Raw genomic sequence first — 22,730 nt, forward strand, 5'->3', positions numbered from 1 at the left:
CTACCATCTGGGTGCCCAGACACAGCCCCAGTGTGCCCGAGAGCCGTTGCCAGCTGCCTCCTGGGCACAAGCAGCCACCAGAAGGAATGACCCCCCAGCCACCAGTGGGGCTACCCGACAAAATATTCAGTGCTCTTCCTGCCATCTGAAGCACTACTGCAGCACCAAGCAGCCCAGGGGCCGCTCTTTCAGTGCAACCACATAGGATTTATTTCAATTAATACGCAATTTATTCTAAGGCATACACTGCATCTTTCAGTTGGGGAGGGAAAAGGAGAATGAATTATGAATTTCAATGATCCAATTACCCCTGCTCATTTAAAAGCTATGGTATTTCTCCAGTTGTTTATAATTCCAAAGTTAAAAATCCAGCTGTATGTAAACATTTAACTAGTTAATGACCACACTACACATTTTGCTTTATTAGCTTATTTAATTTGTGTGAAGGTATTCTCTGAGTTAATTACCGCATTCTGAAAAGCTTAAAATAGCCTCATGAAGGGTTTAAAATCTAATAACTATTGCCTAACTATACAGTCTTTTCAACAGTTCTTTTCATTAAAAAGATGTTATCATAAATTAAGTTGGAAATCACATATAGACCATGTTTTCTATAATAACTGTGTAAAAGTGTACAACATGTGTCAGCCACGAGAGGTTCAGTAATTGCAGATTGTTATGACCAGTTGAGTTTTCAAGCTCTATGACTTAACCAGTGGAGAAGATATCGACTTTGCAGCAATGAAAATATGGCAGATCTACAAAGTAAATTATTTCAAATGCTTTTCTCCTGCACTTCTACTACCTCTAATTTTAATCCAACATGTTAGTAAATTAAATTCTATATATTCCTGAAATTGAAATCAGAGGTAGAAGACTCTGCAACTTTGAACAGAGCAACAATTCGCGTGAAAGAATCTGTATTTTGGCATTTGAGAGCATTTGTGTAGGCATTTTTTTTGTTCAGTTTATGTTGTAAGACTGTCAGGAAAACAACTTTTTCTTCCTTTTCTATAAAAACAGTGATGATATTTGTTGTCATATCTTGTGTGCATTTTTATGTTAAAGTATGTTGCTTAAAATGGTATTGCTTACTTTAAAAAAAAGATGAGTTTAGACACCAAACAGGTAGAACAGGTTAATACTGCTCTTAAAAATAGTAAATTTGCTGTTTGCTACTTCAGCTGACAGCTGGAAATCTTATTTTATTAAAAATACGAAATATTTAACTATCACCACCAGAAAACCTCTTACAAAACCAGCAGGTCGGCATTACATTACTTCTCTTCAAGGAAATTACTGTACTGCTAACCAAGGCACTTCTTTCACAACTCAAGAACAAAGTTACTAAAAACTAGAACTCTGAGGTTTCTCTCAAGCTGATAAGATACCCTGTTCAGAGAAGCTGGTGAAAAAAATCATCTACATAAATATGAAAATTACACTAAATCTGGACTTACAGAAACACTTGAAAACTTGTGTCACCTCACACAATTCAATATGACTTCCAGCAAACTAGCTATAAAGAGTTAAAAAAAAAAATCCTACAGGTAGTTTAGTTTCACTGTTAAGTGCAACAGTCAAATAAGCAGAAGAGTGAACTTCTACCGGAGAACACAGAACCAGGAGAATGGGAAGTCACTCAACAGCAACCTTCAGCTAATTAGTAACAGTCATGAGCTCAAAATCTTCCGCCAGCAGAATTTAAATATCATGAAACAGTCAGTTTTTCCTAAAGTTTTGTAAGTAAACTTATCACTCAGAGAAATCACTGGAAGCTGGCTGTTTCTTTCAAGACACTCCAGTGTCCTAAATTAAATGCAGTGTTTTAATGTTGCACTCCCAGTCAGCCGCAGAGTCTTCAAACTTGCTTCACATTTGTAATAACAGATTACAGTGTCACAAGGACTTAGTGAGAATTAATTACCTGTCCAATGCAGAAAAACGCATTACCGATTTCTTCATTAGTGATGCTTCAAGCAACCTTTTTTCTTTAGGCTAATAGAACACTTTATTTTCTTAAAAAGCACATATGACACATGCTAAATAACCAAATAATTTCCTTAATCACTCTGTGTGTGTCTTAGCAGTTTCCCACTTCGCTGTTGAAGACTGTCTTAATCTTAGTCCTGATTAAACTAATACTACCTGGAATAAACTTGCAGACTATACCTTGCAATTCAGGTCTGCTGTTCTGATGTTAAAACTACAGTCTTGTGAAAATGGGCTTTATTTTTTCTGACCTTCAGCTACCTATAGTCTCTTAAATCTCTCTCTCTACTTTCTTCCACAGTCTATATATGCAAAACCTCTTCTGCAATGCAACTACAGCTCCCTTCGGAATTCTTCTAGTTCATCTAGCCAAACCATAAAAACAACAAAAACCCCACACTCACACAATCTAATAACATGTAAAACGTGTGACAGCTCCTCCTTTCCATACAGCATGTTAAACACAGGCACATTATGATGAAACAATTTGCTTTAATTCACTCAGTGGCAGAGCTGACAGAAAACTGCAGGTCTCTTCAATCCTAGTCCAGAGCTCTATCCAGCAGACCTCGTTCCTTATATAAATTTAATAGTAACCCTGGGAAGATTTTTAAAAGTTACAAGAAGATCACAATACTCTTCAGATGTGAATACATGAACTGTAACAGGGATGACAAGCTTTTTGCACAGAGTATAAATTTTCACATGCTATACTTTCTTGAACAAGTCCTAGAAAGTTACAGAGAAAAGTAAAATTAGCATGGCCCACATATTTGAAACTTCCTCCTCAATACAGTAAAAAAGATAAACTTAAACATTCCCCAAATTATATTAAAAATTAAAATTGTTACAGCAAGCTTGAGCACAGACTATGCACAAACTTTACAGGATACAATTTCTCTATTACATATATACATATCACAAGAGTGAAACATTAATTTAAATCCTTTGTAATTGAAATTTCCACATTACTGCCCTAGAAATAAATCTCTTGGAAAGACAGATACCAAAGCAGACATACAGAAGCTAAGTTATGAACAGAATCTAGATGGTGCAGAAATAATCCATGAATAGTTTTATGCAGGTAAATCCAAACATTTGCATGTGAAATTATAAAGGAAATAGCAAATTAAAAAATATAAAGCTAGTGAAATAACTTCTGGTAAGAAGTCTGTGAAAGAATAATTGTTGTACCAAATGTTCAAACTACTCAACCTTTCCTGCCACCCCACAACCACCACCATGGCTGAATAAAATACACATTCAATCCCCCAGCATGCATTATAAACATACCAAAGCAACTTTCAGGAAAGTAGAACAAGATGCTTTTTAGTAAAAATATTATAGCTAGCTCATCGAGATCTTTTTCTACTAAAACACTCTGGCAGTCCTGGTATTTGCCTAGAAAAAGTTGGTAAATTATTTCAAAATTCTGAAAATACACACATTTCCCTCCTATCAGCCAATTTTATTTGTGTCTGTACATTGAAATGCAACTGAACATTCAAACATTCATTTGAACATTTTTATTTTGTATCATGAAATTGACTTTACTCAGAAAAAATTCTTAGGGTGGGGTTGGGAGGGACAGACACAACTTGTTTCTATGATCACATTTACAAATTACCTAACCAGCCTGTTACTGTTCTTGGACTAAATTGAAGGATTCCAATCTCTGTTCCACAACACAGAAGAACCTATTCCAATAAACAGAGCATATTAAATAGCTTCTAGAAGATCATTTGTATTCCAAGCTCCACTAGCAGTGCAGACAACTAGAATCGTTCCCTATTACCTCTCTTAGCCTGCAGGAATTCTAAGCCTTGCTGTCTTCCTTACATTCTGCTTTACCAGACATTGTCAGACACTGTTACTCATCTTATTATAGTAATAAGTTATTATTTTTAGTTATCTGCTATCAGTTGTTATTACCATTATACAATTTTCGTGGCTTCACATTACGGGTCCATCAGATACGTATGATACCTACGCTACGAATGCATGTCTTAAGAAGGAAGAGAAGGAAAACAAGCTGCAATTGACTATAAAGGAATGAGGGTCTTTTATTCTCAAAAACTACAGAAAACTCCAGATGAAAAAAAGATAAAATCTCAAATTTCTTATTTTGAACACATTTAGATGGTTTTAAAGGAAATATTTCACACATACTGCTTCCAACATCCATCATTATGACTTTTGTATGCTTCTTTAGGCAAAGCTTAAAGAACATGGAAACTAATAGATTTTGCTAGGATTCTAGCTAAGTAGGTAGAAAGTCTATTCTGACTCTACAGCACTATGGCTAAAAAAAAACAATAAAATTCCACAGAAAATTCACCCATACTAAGTATACAACCAGCCTCTTGGCTTCCTTCATTCCTCCTATTCATCTAGAAACAAGATGCTCAAGAAAGACAAATAATGAAGTTATGAGCATCTAGATGTTCCCCTGTCCCTATTCCTGCTAGAATGCACAGCAAACAAGCAAAAGAAAATGCTGACATCATTTTACCCCTATGGAATTTCTCTTACTTGGAAAAATAACGAATAGCAGTAACAACAAATGCAGTGGGGAATGCAGTCTATGATATGCACATATTAAGCTAGCAAGAGAAGTTCAAGGCCTCTATTTTTTTCTCTTGAGTCACATATAAATCTATCTGTTCCTTCCTTTCCTTCTGATTCCCTTGCCGATGAGCAGAAAAGCTAGAGGGTCACGTATCCAATCTCAATTTGCAGAATCTATGGTCTCAAGAAATCGTTACCCCCACGGTGCACAAAATAAATGAACTGATCAAGTTCTGTGACTGTACATGTGGGAATATCTGCTAGTAGAATATGGTGGGGTTATAAACTGCTGATGCTTTCAGTGGAGTGTACAAATCAGGATTTCCCCTGTAATTCTTAGACTTTGAAAACTAAGATTATACATAGTGTGCTACTCATTTTATTCAAGTTACCTACATCCCTTCTTATATCTCAATGATCAAAATAGAAGGTTTTGATACCTATGTGATATGCTTTATTGATTGAGAAGGGTTATAAAGTACCATTTTAGTATATCCATACTGACAAGAAACAGCAGATGGAGGATTAGTACAAAATAAAATCTGTATAGTTACATGTCAAGTAACAATCAAGTTCCATGTCATTTACTTTTATAAAGCATATTTTTGTCTTAAACAATAAAGAAAACTGTCAATTTCAGACTCCCATGGATTGTGAGAAGTCTGCAATACTTGGGTTTTAGGCACTGCAGTGAAGTAGTTTGTTTTACACAATTATCTACTGAATCATCACGAGCTCGCTTTTGACAGCTAAGAAACTAAATTTGATCTGCAATTCTGACCTCATCCCAGGAACACAGAGGTAATATATGGTGTGCCACAGACGGGTAAAAGCCTAAACATTTAAAAGGATTTGCATAAGGAAAATCAACAACCCGTATCACAGTGTCCTCTGATCCCAGACCTATGAATTACAACACAAATTACTTATATACGGAAAACATCGGAAGATAGGAATGTCTTTTCTTTGAAAGGACAAGCAAATCGTACTGTTTTCACCCTTCGGATCAGTATCAGGTACTGCAATGAGTAATTAAAACAAAGACAAAACAGGAAAAAAAAAAAAAACTAACTGTTTGTTTGGGGTTTTTCGCTTTTCCCAAAGTTTCGTAACACGACTTAATACACGCACACTTTTAATCGAGACGACACGCCGCGAAGATGGAAATGAGTTTGCAGGAATGAAGCGCCAGTTCATGTCACTTCTGCATTCAGCTGTAACCTTCGCCAAACCTTGTCCCCCCCCACCCCGCCCACTGCCTGCGAGCGGCTGCGGCCCTGCCGGGCCCGCCCCGGCGGCGCGGAGCTCCGAGCGGCCATAGGACGCGGCTCCCATCAGTCTCCGATCAGCCCAGCTCCTCCTCCTCAACAGCAGCAGCCCTAGCCCTGCTATCCGCCTTTGCCTTCAATAGGCCCCTAAAGGACAATGCTCTCGGAACGAAAAAAAAATTAAAAGGAGGGGACGGCGCCCCACCAGCTCGGCCCCGGGGGTAACCCTGTAACGCCGCAGCTGGGCCAGCGGTGGTTTCCCTCTACCCCAACCCGGGGCGTTTAGACCCGGCTCCTCCCAGCCGGTCAGCGGCCGCTGCCTGCGCTTTGTACAATTACGCGCAGGATGAAAGGTCACGGCGGGAGCCATCTCCGCGCACCGGCCGGGCTCGGCAGCAGCCCGGGGCCGGTGCGGAAAGCCCGGTCACCGCAACTCCACGGTCAGGCCGGGCAGGGAAGGGACTGCTCGGTTCAGGGTCTTGCTACCCGGACCCGAAGCGCCGCATCCTCCGGCTTCCCCGTCCACTGCGCAGGGTGACATCGGCGCAGGCCGGCACCCACGGGGGGTGGGCGCTGGGTGCCGCCTTCCTCTCCCTCCTCCCGAGCACGACCCCGGCTCTAAGGCAGAGGAGCCCCCACTCCCGCTCGAAGCCGGCGCCTCCCCCCGGGCCCCCAGCGCAAGCCGCTCACCTGCCGCTGGGACCCCAGGGGCCAGGCTGGGATGCAAGAGCGCGGGGGGGCAGGAAGGGCTCCACTCCCGGCAGGCGCTCGGACCGGGGCACCCCGGCCGGGCCCCCGGCCCCGCCCCCAGCGCTGCCTCTCCGCCGGCCCGCAGCCAGCCCCGCAGCCGCCCCCCGCCCGGCCCCTCGCGCTCCTGTCACCCCCTCCCCGGCCCCTCTCCTCCCGTGGCCGCGCTTCCTCCCCTTTCCCCCCGGCCTCCCCGGCACGTTCCCGCCGCGCTGCGGCAGGCACAGCGGTAAGCGGGACGCGCCGTTCTCAAAAAGCGTCCTCCCAGCGCCGGCCAGACCCGGCCCTGCAACTCCTCCTCTTCTAGGGCTCTTAGCGGAGAGGGGAGGGGAGAGCGGGCCGGCGCGGGCCTCCTCGGCGGGCCTCAAGCCGCCGGCCCGGCGTTCGCCGGGGGCCGAGCCCGCCCGTCCCTCAGTGCAGCGGCGGGAAGGAAGGAGCGGGGGGAGGGCGCCCGCAGCCGCCTCCCGGCTCCGTCCTCCCGTTGCCACGGGGAGGGCGGCAGCCGCCCTCCCTCCAGCCCTGCCCCTCCCTCTGCTCCCCGGACCCGCGGCGGGTATTTACCTGCCGTGGCGGCGTAGAGCGGGGCCCTGGGGCCTCTGGCAGCCGGAGGAGGCGGCGGACCCCGTCCCGCTGCTGCCGTCCCCGAGTGAGGCGGGCGGGACGGAGCCGGGACCTGCCCTGGGAGGCGTTACGTAAACCGGCGGCGGCAGCGGCGGCTCCCAGCGCCACGGGGAGGGAGGGGGCCGGCCGCTCCGTCACCCGGCAACAGGACTCAGCGCCCCGGCGGACCGCGCCGCAGGCTCCTCCCCGTATCCTTCCGCCCAGAGGGCGGCCCGGATCCCGCCGCCCAGGCGAGCGGGCTGGGCTGTGGGCCCGCGCGCGGGTGACTGTGCAGCGAGCGCCGCGCTGAGCTCCCCGCCGCGCCGGCGAGGGGAGCCGGGCCCCTCCGTCCCCGTCTGGTAGCGCCGGGGCGCCAGGCAGCCGGCTCCATGGCGGGGCCGCCGCGCAGGAAGGGCGTGGGGGAGGAGGGGAAGTGTCCCTTTGCCCTGGTTGTACAGCCTCGGCCCGGCCCCGCCCGCCGCCGGAACGCCGCGCTGTCCGCCGGGCGCCTGAGGAGACGGGGGCGGGCGAGGCGTTTGAAAGTCACGGGCTGGCGCGGAGGGAGAAGCTGCGCCGGCGCTCGGGCCTCGGGCGGCCGTGAGGCGGGCGGCGGTGCCTGCCCCCCCGGGAGCGCTGGCTGCGCTGTAACGATGGAGAGGGAAACACCCAGGGCCGGGGCGGGAATGCGAAGGAGGAAATAGGGGATAATGACGGAGCGTGGCGGTGTTTGTAATGCGAGGTCGTTTTGAAATCCTTGGCGACTTTTGAGGGCAAGGTTAGCAAATAAAAGTTTATTTCGCTGCTAAATGAGGGTCCGTCTGGAAATGAAGTTGTCTTTTAGAAGACTGATGCCGTTGAAAGTCGGTTTTAGTAGGTGAGCTCCTCAGAAGCCAGGGAAATTTCATTCCAATTGATTAAATACCAGCTTAATCACAACTGTTTACACAAGCGTAATGAAAGAGCAACATTTTTAGCATAGTAGATGGGTGAAAATGGGCCACGGTAAGACTGAAAATATGACAAAGACGACACACCAAAGTGCTAGTTAAGCTTCTTAATTGGGAAAATAATAATGCCCTTTTCAGGTGTACAGTAGGACCTCACATTTCTCAAATGTATGAACACACTGTGGTGTAAGGAAAGTCAATATTATGTAAGATGTCAAAGTCAGTCTTCCGTCTGCGTGTAATCACAAGGGTTTTCTTCCTTTCATTGCTGTATGTGTGGCTCCTAGAGTTCCAAAACAGGGTATGTCATCTGGGTTGGCTAATGCTGTTCCTTTTGTGCAAACATCTTCAGTCACTGGAATCAGTCTCATCTTTGACAAAATGATCCCCCACCCTGGAGGTGGTCCTGTTTAGGCCTTTGACGAGTTAAACCTGTGTATAAAAATACATCCCATAAGAAACCGAGGGAGTAACCACTGCTTCCCAGCCTGTATAGTCATTTCCTGATACAGGAGCAGCACTGCTCTTATCTTTGTTTTAGCTAGAGTTCGCCTTTTTTGATTATCCTTAGCACCTTATTTCGTCATAAATTTGATGTAGACTGGACAAAAAGCCTAAGTTTTTCATGTTAAGTACGCAGGATTTTGTAGCTACGTGAGCTACCAATGTTCGCTTAAACGCTGCCAAGGCAGTAATTGGTGTCATATGAACGTGCAGTTAATCAGTTTGGCTTTCTTCAAGCCTTGAAGGAGTATTATGGGAAAGCTCTAAAGAGAAAGTGGTGCTTTAAACCCCGTGACAGAAGGACAGCGTTGTTCTCTCAACCATTTAATTACCGTTCAAGTTATTTTCTTGTTACGAAAAGCTGAAACTGAAAGCTTTGGAGGGAAAATCTTGCTGACTGTTTACTGCTGAGTCATTCCACTGGTTTATCAGAAACATTTCACCAACACTGTAATACGACTTGCGCCAATTGCAATCAAATCTCCTTTTGTTCGAGAGTTCAGAATCTGAATTCCTCTTTTCAAGGTAGAAATAAAATACAGTAAAATGCAGGACACCTGGGATTTGTCTCTGATAACAATAGGTACCAATTTAAATCAATCTCCATTCAGTCTTCTGAATGTATTCGCAGTGTATTAGCAATGTACATCACTAATATGAATCCACTTACCTTATATGACCCTTTCTATGTTTTGGTTTTGGGGTTTTTTTCTCCTCTCTGTAGATGGGACAGATGCTCAGAACATAGGTGTTCTCCGAATGGAGCAAGTCAGAGCGTGCAAGCCAACGGCGCATTATTCTGAATATTCACGTAGTTGCTGTGTGACATTTCAAATTGACAGTTCTGGTTTTGTGGTCAGATCTCAGGAATCCTGACAGCGGAATTTTTTGTTTGCTTGTTGGTTTTTGTTGGGTTTTGTTTCCCTAACAGCCAAGCCAATTCTGGTCTCTCTTTGGCAAGCATTTCGGAAACAGCTGGTCCATAACCATATGCCGCGCTGGCGCTGCTGTGAGCTTATTTCCCACTTGTCCTCCTGGTCAATCAGAGCTGCTCCATGTGCTGAAGGACAGCTGGTCCCTTGGCATGCAAAGCAGCTAATGAACTTTTCCTCCAAAAAGCCATAGGGATAGCACAGGCTAACTCGGATCAGTGGCTTTTCCTTTCTGAACTGCTATCAAAGACGGGCGTTCTCTCTGGGAGCTCTGTTTGTTGCCCCTGTGTGACAACCTACACACAGCAAGAACAAGTAGGTGGGTGTGGATCGTAGGTGACAGCACTTGTTTGAAAAATCAAGGCTAAATGATCTGCGTTGAAAAGAATGCGAAACCACATCTGAGTGACTGATGGATTTGTGCTTTTAGCTGTCAGCCTCAGCAAGTACTGCTATTTCCCTCTTTCATTCTGACCCCTGCTGGAAAGGGTCTCCAATAAAGTTCTAAAAAATGTATCAATTTCACCATATAATGTTTTTTCCTATTAGGGAGCACACTGAAGGAGGAATTGCACAGCAGTTGAGTTTCACATAGTCACACCTTGTAAGCGTTTTACTGTCAGCCATCCATCTTACTTCCTGAAAACTGGGCGGTTTATAATATTCCCTAAAATTTCCTGGTGGGTGCAATAAAAGAAGAAGAAAAAAAACAACAAACAACTGATTTTTGCCGGAGAGGGCTTCTGTATCTGTTAACTTCGAAAGTCATGATAACCAATCATTAGACCGTCCTTTATTGTTCGCACTTCATAAACTGTTCGTATGAAATGCTAGATAGTAACAATCTGCCCATTCAGTGGTTTAGAAATGGAGATAGACCGACATTCATGAGGGAATAAATGTAGTTTAGGAACAAAAAAATCGTCTAAGTGTGCAGAATCTAAATATATACATAACTTCATGGATTTTTTTTTTTTCAATTCAGAAAATGGATAGGCCTTAGTGCAAGGTGAAACAAGGAATATACAACAGATACATGATGCATTTTATTGGATATCTTGATGTATAGCTGCAGAAGTATATAATTATCTGTTTGAAACTACTTTGCTTAATTGCATGAAAGCTTGTGCAGCTTTTTTACTACTTTTCACGGTCCATTTCAGGTTTTGAGCAAAGACTCATGCAAAACATTCACACCTCCCAGAAGTAATAACTAGGTTCAAGTGACACATTCAAAAGGCATTCCTCAGCGCTAAATCAGGTTTCAGATTCCTTTTTACTGACCCCTCTTTCCTAATAATACCCCTGCACGGTGAAGAGCGAGCTGGAGATACCCACAGCATCAGAGAGCCACTGTGTTGTCAGCATTGAGGACCTCCTCTACCACAGTGGATGGCAAGTAACATTAAATTTTAGTAGGGTCTGCATTAGGCCACAGTTTGACCTTTTTCCTTTCAGACTGTTCTGTAACAGGTTTTAGTGTCGTCAATAGGAACTCACTGGCATGGTGAGTTTGGAAGATCTGAGTTACTTGAAAAATCAATTACCTAATTCAAAGTGAAATGATTTTCTGTTTAATACAACTATATCACCATAACCTCAAAATGTGTTTTTGCTTTATTTGAACACAAACTGCACATAGGAAACTGTCAGAGAAATTGCAGGTCAGGCAGTGCTGTTCTGTAACAAGAATGTCTGGGCATGGGGTTGGCATTCCTTTGGGACCTTAAATTTTATTTAAAATGAATCTGCTTCAGTGTGGTCTTGCTCTGTTTCATCCTGAAGCACTAACAATTGGGAAACTCTAATAATACCTTGAGAAACCTCTGGGAAGCCAAAAATAATGCATGAAGAGGACTGTGCCTCAACATGCTGCTGTGTGTATAACACAGACCACCTGAAGCCTACTGTTAGAAATATTCAGATATTATGTGAAAGAACCGCAATAATTGCCTACACCACTTTGGACAAACAGACAAACAGTACAAAAGATAAAGAAAATGAAAGACTTACACTGCATAATGAACGCAAAAAGTCCAGGTACCTAGATATAGCATTTGAAACAATAAACCAAGGAACAGCTTTCACTACTGGTGTAATGAAAAGACTACAGAAAATACAGCATTCTAAAAATGAAATTATTTCCACAAGTGTTGAAATACAAAGCAAGTATTACATGTGATTGCACTCTAAGGGCACTTAGTCACTGTAAAATACACCATGGTCTCAAAATCTGATACTTTTTTTGGTAATGCATATAGAGAAGAATTTGATATCATAATGAGGTACTAATTTAATTGCATTATATTTGTTGCTACATCAGCTATTGTCAAGCCATTAAGTTAATTACATGTTAAGATTTAAAGTAGATGAAACACATTATGACATCTGTTTTTTCCTATTTACTGCAGCATTCCAGAATTACCATGTTGGAAATGTCTGAGGTTTTGGCAGCTTGCTGTCTTACAAATAGTTCATGAATACAATTAACCATCCTTGAGTAGCCTGCAGCATCAGCATCAAATCCTTGCCTTGCTTGTCAGAAATACAGTTATTGTTCCACACTAATTCCAGCAAACATTTTTTTTTTCAGATATTGACCATATTCGCAGCCATGTGAAAATGCTGAAAACAGAGTGGATCGCATTATACGAGCTGATGATCTGGCCACAGATTTTGGAATGAACCTACTAAAAGAGTAATTCGACGTTTATTAATGATCTATATGAAATGAAAAGTAAAAGAAACACATGAAAATGTATCAAGTTCTTAAAGTAATTGCATCAAAGGTATTTTTGTACAATGCATCAGCATTTTCTTAACATGATATTCTGCTGCATATCCTAGTAAAAGGAAAGATCTTTTGTGTATTAATGGCTTATTGTCCTGGCACTTTGACATTAGGTTTTGACTGATCAAAAAGCTTTCTTATCTGATCCCATTGTAAAAACTGCAAATCAAAAGTAGTGCATGTTTACAGATGCTTAAAAGAAATGCGTGTGTTGAAAACTGGCATGTAAGTGAATCTGTATGCATAACTTATAGGCTATAATAAACTTGTGTTTATTCAGTGTATTTTTTAGTTTGTGAACTAACTGTTTTATCTGTGTGGAAACAGAAGAGAAAATGGCCATCGATGCTTTCTGATAGAGCTGATAACTGAGGACGTGGTGCCATTAAAAATAAGTGATTCCACAGATATTAAAGAACCATTAAGAGTGGCTGATTAATGCCAGTAGCCATTATAAGGAGTTCATATAGAACAGGAAAAAAAGTTAAGTGTGACAAATGCAGCATTTGAAAAAGGGTATTGAATTCCAACAAGAATATTACCATTTTCATCTTAAAAAAATATTGTTTTGAAATAAACTCTGGGACCTAGTACCTGCCTTTCTAAAGCTGTCACTGCACTGAGATTTCTAGCTGGTGTGACTGACTACAGGTCTGTCAGCCTGAAAGAGAAAAAATTGAGCAGCACAAGAGAAGGAAAGGGTATTTTTCTGTCAGGAGGTAGCTAACATTTCAATATTTTGCAACTATGCCAACATGCTCTCTGAAGTATCTTTCATGATATTTTGTCTTGTAATTCTAACTAAATGTTATCTAGACACTCATTTAAAGAGTTACTCATAGGAACTTGTTAATGGGAACAAGAGTATTTGACTTTACATGGACAGTTTATATATATACATTATAAAGGTGTTTGGTACCAGAAAGCTGTCACTATTGAGATGAAAACTGCTTGTTTTCTAGTTTCATTGGAATTTTGTGTCGAAATTGGCATCTTTTGTGTTTGATATTATTTCAGTATCAACTCACAAGAGACAAAAAAGCAGGCATAGTTTTAATAGGCTGGGTGAAAATTGCTGTCTTGATGTTAAAAACACCGCATATTTCAGCAGTTGAAGAGGTCATGAAATAAAGGAATGGTTACATTTTTAGACCCAGCCAGCTTTTTAAGGTGTAGGGAAGACAGAGGTAATTTCCCCTAAGAAAGCAATGTATATTTTTTTTTTCTGAGGCTGATTGTAGGCCCAGATTGAGCTAAATCAGAACCTACTGTGATCTGATGACACAAGGTGAAGGCACTAAAGACCGAGCTAATGCAGCGATGGTGTATCAGAGGAGAATATTGGATGCCAGCTTTGAGCCACAGCTACAGATCACAGATGGGAGTATCATCCTATGAGATGGATCGCTTGGACTTCATTTGTTAAAGGGGTAAAATGAAAACAGTATAATTAAATAATAGTTTATTTCACGGAACAAACATTATCTTCCTAAATGCCAATGTCAGTTTACACAGCCATGAATAAGAATCGGCAGCTAAGGGCATTGCTTTCTGGGTTGTGGCAATATTTTGATTTTACAGATTTTTATACCTGAGAGTGCACTTTCCCAGGCACATGTGCTTCTGTACATTGAGCAGTACTTCACTGCAAAGTTTTTCAGGTGGGAAATGAAATCTGTAAGAAACAAGCTGAAAACTCCATCCTTCACTGTAGCGTATAGAAGTGATTTCCATATCTGAAATTGAAGCATTGCTGTGCCAAAAAATATCATGGCAATATTTGTTCCGCAGTCAATGAAAAGCTCTTAGGCCCTGTAAAAGGGTATCAGGGCACCTCTATAAGGCATCAGCTTCTCTGCCCCGACTGCCTGGGGCTGCCAGCTGGTCCAGGACTCCTGTATGCTGTGATGGAGAAGCACTTAGAGCTCAGCAGTGGATAACACTGCTGAAAACCATCTGAAGAGTCAGCAGGTTTGGCTTTGCCAGCAGTATTTCCAGCCACCAAGACATTTTTACAAGTAAGCAGGCCCCATAGTGGCTCCCTGCTTCACATCCATGTGACTGCACTTTCTCCTCACTCCCCAAAACCAGTGGGGCTGCACCCAGGTTTCCTATCAGGGATGGTTTTTGGCATGTGCTATCTCCAGGTGATGATAGGCAGTGGTTATTGGCCAACTGTGCTAACGGTCAAGTACTACAGAGTCCTGTGTTCAAGTCCATACCCTGGTCTTGCTTTATATGCCACTGTGAACATAACTTCAAAGTTTAACATAGCATTCTGTGTGTTCAGAGCAGGCAGCGGAGGATGTAGCTGTGGTGGCTCCATGCACAGTAATCTGTTGATTTGTGCATCTGTCTTGGAAGACAAAAACATTTATTCTAGGACCTTTTCAGTCTTGAGTAAGCTGAAGCCACTGATTCTGATTTTCCAAATGAATGAGCAAATGGCAGAGTGCCCTAGGGTACAGGCCACTCTCCATCCCTCTTGTTGGAACTAGGTTATTGGTCAGAAAGGAAAGGCAGAACCAGAAAGAAATAAAACCAGACCCAAACTTCCTATCTCTTATTGCTGAAGATACCCCTTTGAAATGAAAAGTCTAAAAGTCTTGGAATTCAGACTCTATTTCCATTTATATGTCTGCAGTTTAGCCAACTCTGTAATGCAAAATGTAAACACTAGATCTCATGAGTGAGTTACTAAGAGTTAAGAGTGGGGAGGATATGGACCTCATCCTAAACTGTTCCCTAGGCTGCTGGTTAGAGCGGTCTTCTGGAAGAGCTTGCTCCACAGGCGGGATAAGAGTGCTGATGTCAGCTGGGAGTACTAAATGGATTTTGAGGTAAATTCTGTGCTATTCGTGGGTGCTAGGTGTGGGAATGGGCTCTCTGGGGTTGAGTTTAGGCACTTCTTTCTCAATTACAGCTTAAAGAGTTCAGTTTGAGATACTTTTAAACACGTGGGGCAGTCTTTGTAGAAAATTTTGCAATCCGACACGGAAACTCTAGTAAATTTTAAGCTTTTCCATGCATGGATAATAGGTGACCTGAATAGCGCCCCCGGATTTTAGGCACCATGCAGACTGGCGATAGTATAAAGCTGGTAGGAAGACCAATGAGTGCGAATAGGCTCTTAGAACTGAAAGACATGCCCATTTGGAAAAGTAAAGAAGGCAGCTTCCCTGCTTACAGCCACCCAACTTCTGAATGAGGGAGTTTGGATTCTCATGGTTTGGATTTAGCTCTTTTAGTCTTCGTGTTCCTTGCTTCATAGATTTACCACCAACTGTCTGGTAATGTATCGTGCAGAGAAGGTGAGGCATTCAACTGCACCTTCTTTTCAGCCAACTCATTAGCTGACTTTTCTAGACAATCACTGCTTGTCATTATTTGTGACAAGGGAGTTTTTCAAAACTGTTACACGAGCTAGTGGTAGAAAGAAGTACTTCCAAAGTACATTAAAAGTACTGCTCCATTTGTTTTACAAAGAAAACCTTAGCAATAGCTCAGCTGAAATTTGATATCTGCCTGGTTTCACTGCTGTTAGTGCTCTCATCCAAAGCCAATGACAAGTGCTTACATTTTTCTGTGACTGGTCTCAGATTTTGAGCATGTGATTGTTTGCATCAACTATTCTGCTTTCTTTAGTTATGTGAGATGATAACAACCTTCCACGATTTCATGATTGATTGATTTATTTATTTATTTTAGCCATAGATGCAGAGAACATTTTAACTGCATGCCTTGTTCTGGCTCACCATCCCACTTCAGGTGTTTGCCTGAGGCATATCTCATCGGATTCAGACAGGTTTTTTGTTTATGCAGTGGCAGATTAAATCAGCATACTTGTTTGCTTGTGATGTTGATTTTGGGGCAATTTTCTGCTAATTCTGTAATGATTAGGTTCTTCAGTGCACTTCTCTTATTTTCCATGGTGGTAGGCTTTGTAATGTCAGCTGATATTATATTCCTTTGGCACACCTATCATTTGCATGCACATAAGGCACTGAAGGTGCTCATTATTTTCAGATAACAAGTAATCTTGTTCCCACTGGATTTGAAACACATTGTTCTCTGAATCCTAATTTTGGCTTTTACAGTTACTTGCCTCATTGCATTTGGATTACACTGCACCGTGTTTTAATACATCATATTTAAAATCTGCAAGATAAAACATCACAATAAGTAGATACATAGATATAATTGCAATGGAAGCGTTGTGGCAGCCAGGGAGGTTGAGATGATTTATCACCTGTCAAGAGTACATGATCATAGGCATAGTGGACAGCATGGTGCTGCTTCGTTGAGTGGAAGCTCAGTCTTTCCACTGGTCTCACCAGGCTTTCAGCCTTCCCAGGGCTGAGTAGAGAGGTTGTACCCACACATTTCTGCACTCACAGCAGCGGAAGAACTCTCTACAGACAGGCTCTTGTGATCATATTACTGCAGCAGCAACCCATCCTCCGAAATTGCTGAGAAGGTTTATCAGAGGTTCACACACCTGCATTCTCCACTTTTTTTAACCTCGGAGCAGCTGCTGTACAAATAACGCCAGCCTTTGCTTGCCAAGCAATGGCAAACCGCTCCCTCACGTGGAACCAGCAACTTCTGCTGAGATTCATGCACTTCTTCAGTTAGTAATTTCCTTTCTTCTCCACTCCAAGATTGTACAAGATGGTAATGATGGTACGAGAAGAATTGTCCTGTGGGCTGAATTTGGCTTGCATAACACCCACAGTAGTATATCATATTTGCAGACAATATCAGTTACTGTTTACGGTGGCCAAATGTCTCAGTAAGAGATTAATGCCAATGAAAGAAATAAGCTTCATAATTTAAGTAATGTCTTTGGGAAAGTTTTACCACTGTGAATACTCTTTTCGTCTTGCGTAAGGGTTGTTTCTTTCACTTTAGATCCCTTTTCCATGTGACATCAGATAATAAAAAAAGACATTTGTACACTACAGTATAACTGAGTCCACAAGAAGTCACAGCAGAACATTTATACTGTATTGGAAAACCTGCTTCTGAAGATAAAGTGTTTGGCAAAAAATATGGGGTACATTTAGTCTTCCAGAAGGGAAAATACCCTGTAAGCCCCAACGTCTGGAAGGACCATACAAGCTTTGCCGCACTTTGCCAGGGTATAGCAGCTATATAAAGTTCTAATAATTTCCCACCTCCAGCATGCCGACATTTCAGTTGTGGACTTCTAGAAAGCACAGAATAACAATGATGCAGCTGATTTTTCAGTTTAGAAAAATGTCAGAGAAAACACTATACAGAGATGAATCTGTGTTTACCTGGTTAATATACAAAAACCTCTTACTCCCCTGGGAAAAAAAAATACTGGTGTTGCAAAGTTTGTTGCACAGGTCCCTAAAAATAAAAGCAGCAACCCAAAAATGGACATGTGTAAGATAATATATATTCATGTCTTCAAATTATACTGTTTTTTTCAGATAGGAGTGCTGAATAGTACGTCTCTGCATTTCTCAGTACAAGAGTACCTCTTTTCCGTGCGTGTTTCAAGAGATTGACTGAATTCTTGAAGGTGAATGATAAGGGAGTGTGGGTTGTGGAGCACGGAGATAATGCCAAGAGTCACCTGCAGGGTACGGAAAGGGTGGAGCTACCAAACTTACTATGTCAGACTTCACAAAAGTTGAATATTTGAGTTGTCTCAGTGTTGCTTAGTAAGTTTTTCAGCATCTCATGGTTACTTATGTCTCTGTTGGTGGATTGCCTGGAGACTGTGTACCAGTCACAGGGAAATACTTGTTTACCATGGTAAATATTCCTCAGGAATGCATGTTGTTAAGTTTCTCCTTTAAACACTGAAGTGTAGGCTAAGCCTTAAATATGTGCTGAGATCTCCTTGATTTCACTAGGATTTAATAACAGGTTAAAGTGGTTTCCTAAATTAAGGCCAGAAAGATATACAATTTACAACTAATTGACCAGAAAGAACCCAGCCTGTTAAGATCCCAGTCTGTGCTCCTCATCCATATATACACGTTTACAAAATCATTTTCATTTAAGTCTGGGAAAAATTAGAGCTTTTTAACAAGCATTCATAATTTGCATAAGGTTTTCAAATAACAGCATGGGACAAGACTAAGGACGGACACAGGCAGAAAATTTGTAAGAGAAAGGAGTACATCAGAGCCTCCCTCTGAACTTCCTTGAACTGAGAAGTCATTGAATTTGGAGAATTAATTCAAACCCATCTCTACAGCAAACATAATTTGGAATGGCCAGAAGATGCCGGGATGATATCCAAAAGACAGTTAATAAAACAAAAGCTATTCATGTATTTCATTACATGCATCTTGGCAAACAGCTCAGTAAAATTGATATTGATAACGCCAGTGGGGCCTGGGTCACCAGTATTCAAGACTATACCTTTAAATATTGGAAAAATTTATCAGGACTTGTGGACTGAACCATTTTCATACCTAGGAAGTTTCTGTCTCACAGAAAATAATGTATTATTATAAATCAAATATTCAGTACCATATAAAGATAATTTCTTATGTATACCAAGAATGCAGGAATTACCAAAAAAGTAAAGGAGTAATTAATTATGAAATAGATTAAATAATTTGACACATAATATTATTGAAATATGTGCTATATCAACAAAAATACCATAATGTAAACATTTCAAATATAAAATGTATATGTCTAATTAATATGCATAAATTCAGTTAGTGTCTACAAAATAGAGGCAACTGTAAAACAGAAACAGAGACAATTTGAATTAAGCAAGAGTAGCTATTCTCCTACACCTAGTATACAAACGGCTGGGACTAGCTTATGTTTCCTTTACTCCGGTTCAACTCTACTTATATTTGATCCTTTACAGAACTAAAGCAGTAAAACTGAGACCAAATGTGACCTTGCAGTGACAGAACACACTGTCTGGAACTTGCATATGGGAACGTCTCAAAATATCAATTCTGATCTTGAAAATATTTTCACATGTGAATAGTTCTATTTCTGTAGTTGAGACCTTTCATAAAAGACAAGCCACATGTCAAGTAACTAGGCAAATCAAAACTTTTATTTCTGTTTTTCTTTTTGCAGTTTAATCGTAGTAAATTTACTAGTAAGGGACAGCAAGGAATAATGGGTTCCAAATTGTGGCTTGATTTGTTCAATCCCACATCTGTGTACTATTTTCTCATTTCCTAACTTTTGGTATATCCTTCTCATCAGCCACCCAGCACATGATGCATTCATCCATTACTTCATGTGATATATCTGGTTATAGTGTCAGAAACAAGGTTACTTGGTGATTCAGCCTAATGGTAGCAACTGGTAATGGAATTGCTTGTAGCGATTGCTCTGTAAATACATTATGAGGGACTCTTCAAAACCAGGTAACTTTACTAAGGAGATTGATTGTGTCCATTTGGATAAAATAGGAACAAAATGTGTTTTATGGAAGTATTCCATATGAAAATTTTCATTTTCTATAACATGGATTTTTAAGAAATTAATACCTCAAACTGGAAAGTCACATTCAGTAATTTGAAGCTTTGAACTTCATTTGGTATCTGAATTCAGATTTGGATCCAAAATTAGTAAATTATCTAATAAGCAACCAAAGCTGAAATTTCTGCCTTTAATGGTGGCTATAGCACAAGAAAAGAAGGTATAGGAGCTGGTAGCAATTCCACCCAACTTGTTCATCATTGTTACTGCTCAAAGTACTTTGCAAATTGACCTCCTCTGATTTTGTAAAGGAGGAAATTAAGATGCAAAGAGAGAAGGTGATTTGCCAGCGGTTTTGCAGTGGGCCAGAGGCAGGTCCCAGGCGGAAGCCCAGTCTCTGCCACCTGGTCCTGCCGTCTGTCCGCCCGCCCCGTGGTGCTCATCAGTGATCACTGGGAAACAAAAACATTCTTCAGAGAGTATTAACCAGCTTCCACCATAACGCAGCGTGTTTCTTATTTATATATATGCATTACTTTCTCTGACTGGAAGAACAAGGAAAAATCCCTTCAATTTTCAAGATGAGAAACTGGAACATTATAGTGACATTAATGCTGGCAGAAACATTTATCCCTCTGTGACCTTTTATTGTTTTCTTAAATGGGCAGCTTCTCTCCTTTTTTTCAGACTGATTCAAGTACTTTTACAGGCAGCCGCCAAATGAATACATTGCATTTCACTGAATTGCAAATGCTGGTTAAGTCACAAGATGCTCAGGCATAAAAGGCTCTATCCTAAACACTGGGCGTTTTCACTTCTCTCTTCTCCTCGCATGCAAGAGGGGTGAGATTCACGGATGCACATTTATCTGTGAAATAAAAGAGTCTGGTCTCTTCATACATCACATACCAATTTAACTGTGTTATCTGAGCTCTGTGAATTTTTACAACCCGTTTAATTGTACACTTTCAGTAGGTGCATGCTTGTACTGATATGAAGGTGTCTTATACTGCCACTGTTTTTCCTTCTGCTAAGGAAAAAGAAGATATTCTGACACAGCTACTCCTAAATGGGAGATTTGTCTATAGTAATATATATATAGCAATATATGTATAGTAATATATTTAGTAATATAGCTTTAACTATAGTAATGTAGTTAGGTCAGCACAACTTTCTATTGTAAACAAGGCCTATATTGCAAGGCTGAGGCTAGCTTACTCAGTTTTTCAGAAGGTCTGCCTACAGAATATGCACAACCAGTGTAACTAGTTGTGTTTTAATAAATACTAATAATATGTGTCTAATTACGACAGTTCATCTCGGCATTTCCTGTGTGCCTCTCGCGGAATGACTAAGCGCTTCTCATCTCACCACCGAGCCAATTACTGACTACAAGCTGTTATTAGGGGCAGTCCTATGTGATTTTCACGATTACACTATATGTGATTTCATAGCTGTGGACTGCCAATGAGTGAGCACTGTCCATTTAGAAGAAGAATATTGCCTGCAATCGCTTTCAAGGGCTGAGGGAGGCAAATGTTTACTCACAGGCACAGCTTTTCTGACCATGAATAGTCCCCCTGATTTCAAAGGGATTATGCCTTGTAGTAAGTACTTGCAGAATCAATGCCTTAATCAGCATGCTTAAATGTTTCATTTTACTCTCTCCAAACATGTTTGCAGGATGCTAAAGTAGTCTCGTGATTCTACGTGTGCAGGTTAGCTCCTCTTTTGGAATTGCATTTCGATTTTAAAACAGCTCATGCAAGCAAACCCCACTGTTAAACTTACTCCAGGGGTATTTGTGACATTGTCAGAATGTCACACAGAAAAATACTTCAGTAGAAAGGTAGAAATAATCAGATAGAAATGAGCAAATAATCAAATGACAAAGTTCCAAAATCTTGTTAAATAGTGAGATCTAGAAACTGTGGGTTAGATTTATTGCTAGAATGAGGAGATGCTGTTCACTGACGTCAAAGGCTAAGGTAAAATGGGAAAAAAATTGAGGAGAAAATAGGGCTTTTATGGAAAGAAAATTGATGTTAGTATTCTTCTTTTTTTTTTTTTTTTTTTTTCCTTTTCCCTCTCCTCTTAACATGCAGACAGCTCCTACTCTCTGTGTTTGCCCTGCGGTCTTGCTGTCATCTTTTCCTGTCTACACCCTTCTCATACTTGTGTGCAGCACTAGATGCATGAAGTCAGTTTTGCCTGCTGCTACCAAATCTGTGGGGTTTGTTGAGTGCTCCTCTCTGCCAAAAATGGATTACAGAACTTTGGCTCTTCTTGTTTCCCTCTAATGCTTAATCCTTTATAGATCGCTAAGGAGTTAAGCCACGGAGGTTCTCACTTTCTTTCTTGTGAGAGGAAATGCCCTTGAAGGTGTCTTGAGCCCTTTCCAGGGAGCTCTGGGAAGATAAATAGCATGTCTGTGCTGTCCACATTGATCTGCTGCATACTTTGCACCTGCTTCTTATCTTCCCTCGTCCACAAAGCCTGCCTGCCACTGTGCACTTGCACGTTCAGCCTGGCACCTGATAGCTGGCTCTGCAGATGAGGAATTCAGTTGTAGCTGATAGCTGGGTCCATACCTGAGCTCCACCTCTGTAAGCCTGGCTGATGCCCCTGCACTCCAAAAAGGTCTTAAGACCTCCATGCTGAAGATTTACTTGATGCATAGCACCTGAATTATGAATGCAGTTTCATATTTAGTCAGTGTGATTAAAACCAGAACTGGTTTTCTAGAAGATGTTGCAAATAAGGTACATTTATCCTGCAGCAGTTCTATATTGCATGAACTTATTGTTCTTTGTTCTACATCCTGTAATCATCTAATCCACAGTACGATCAATACATGTTGCTATTGTTTTCACTAATGTATGCACATAAACATGAGTATAGGGAGAAGCTATAACTATATGTGATGAGGTTAATGAAGCCTTTG

At 41.5% G+C, this 22,730-nt stretch overlaps 1 protein-coding gene across 1 annotated transcript in view; it reads right to left on the reverse strand.

Annotated features, from left to right (window-relative positions):
* Positions 1-7,725, reverse strand: part of KIAA0232 (KIAA0232 ortholog) — a 73,399-nt gene extending 65,674 nt beyond the window's left edge. Inside the window, exon 1 of the mRNA XM_065062601.1 lies at positions 7,137-7,725. The gene's annotated coding sequence lies outside the window, so the exon portion shown is untranslated. The remainder of the gene's footprint in view (positions 1-7,136) is intronic.
* Positions 7,726-22,730: the final 15,005 nt, after the last annotated feature.

Source organism: Columba livia, chromosome 4 (assembly GCF_036013475.1).
Source record: "Columba livia isolate bColLiv1 breed racing homer chromosome 4, bColLiv1.pat.W.v2, whole genome shotgun sequence".
In the NCBI taxonomy this organism is placed as follows: domain Eukaryota; kingdom Metazoa; phylum Chordata; class Aves; order Columbiformes; family Columbidae; genus Columba; species Columba livia.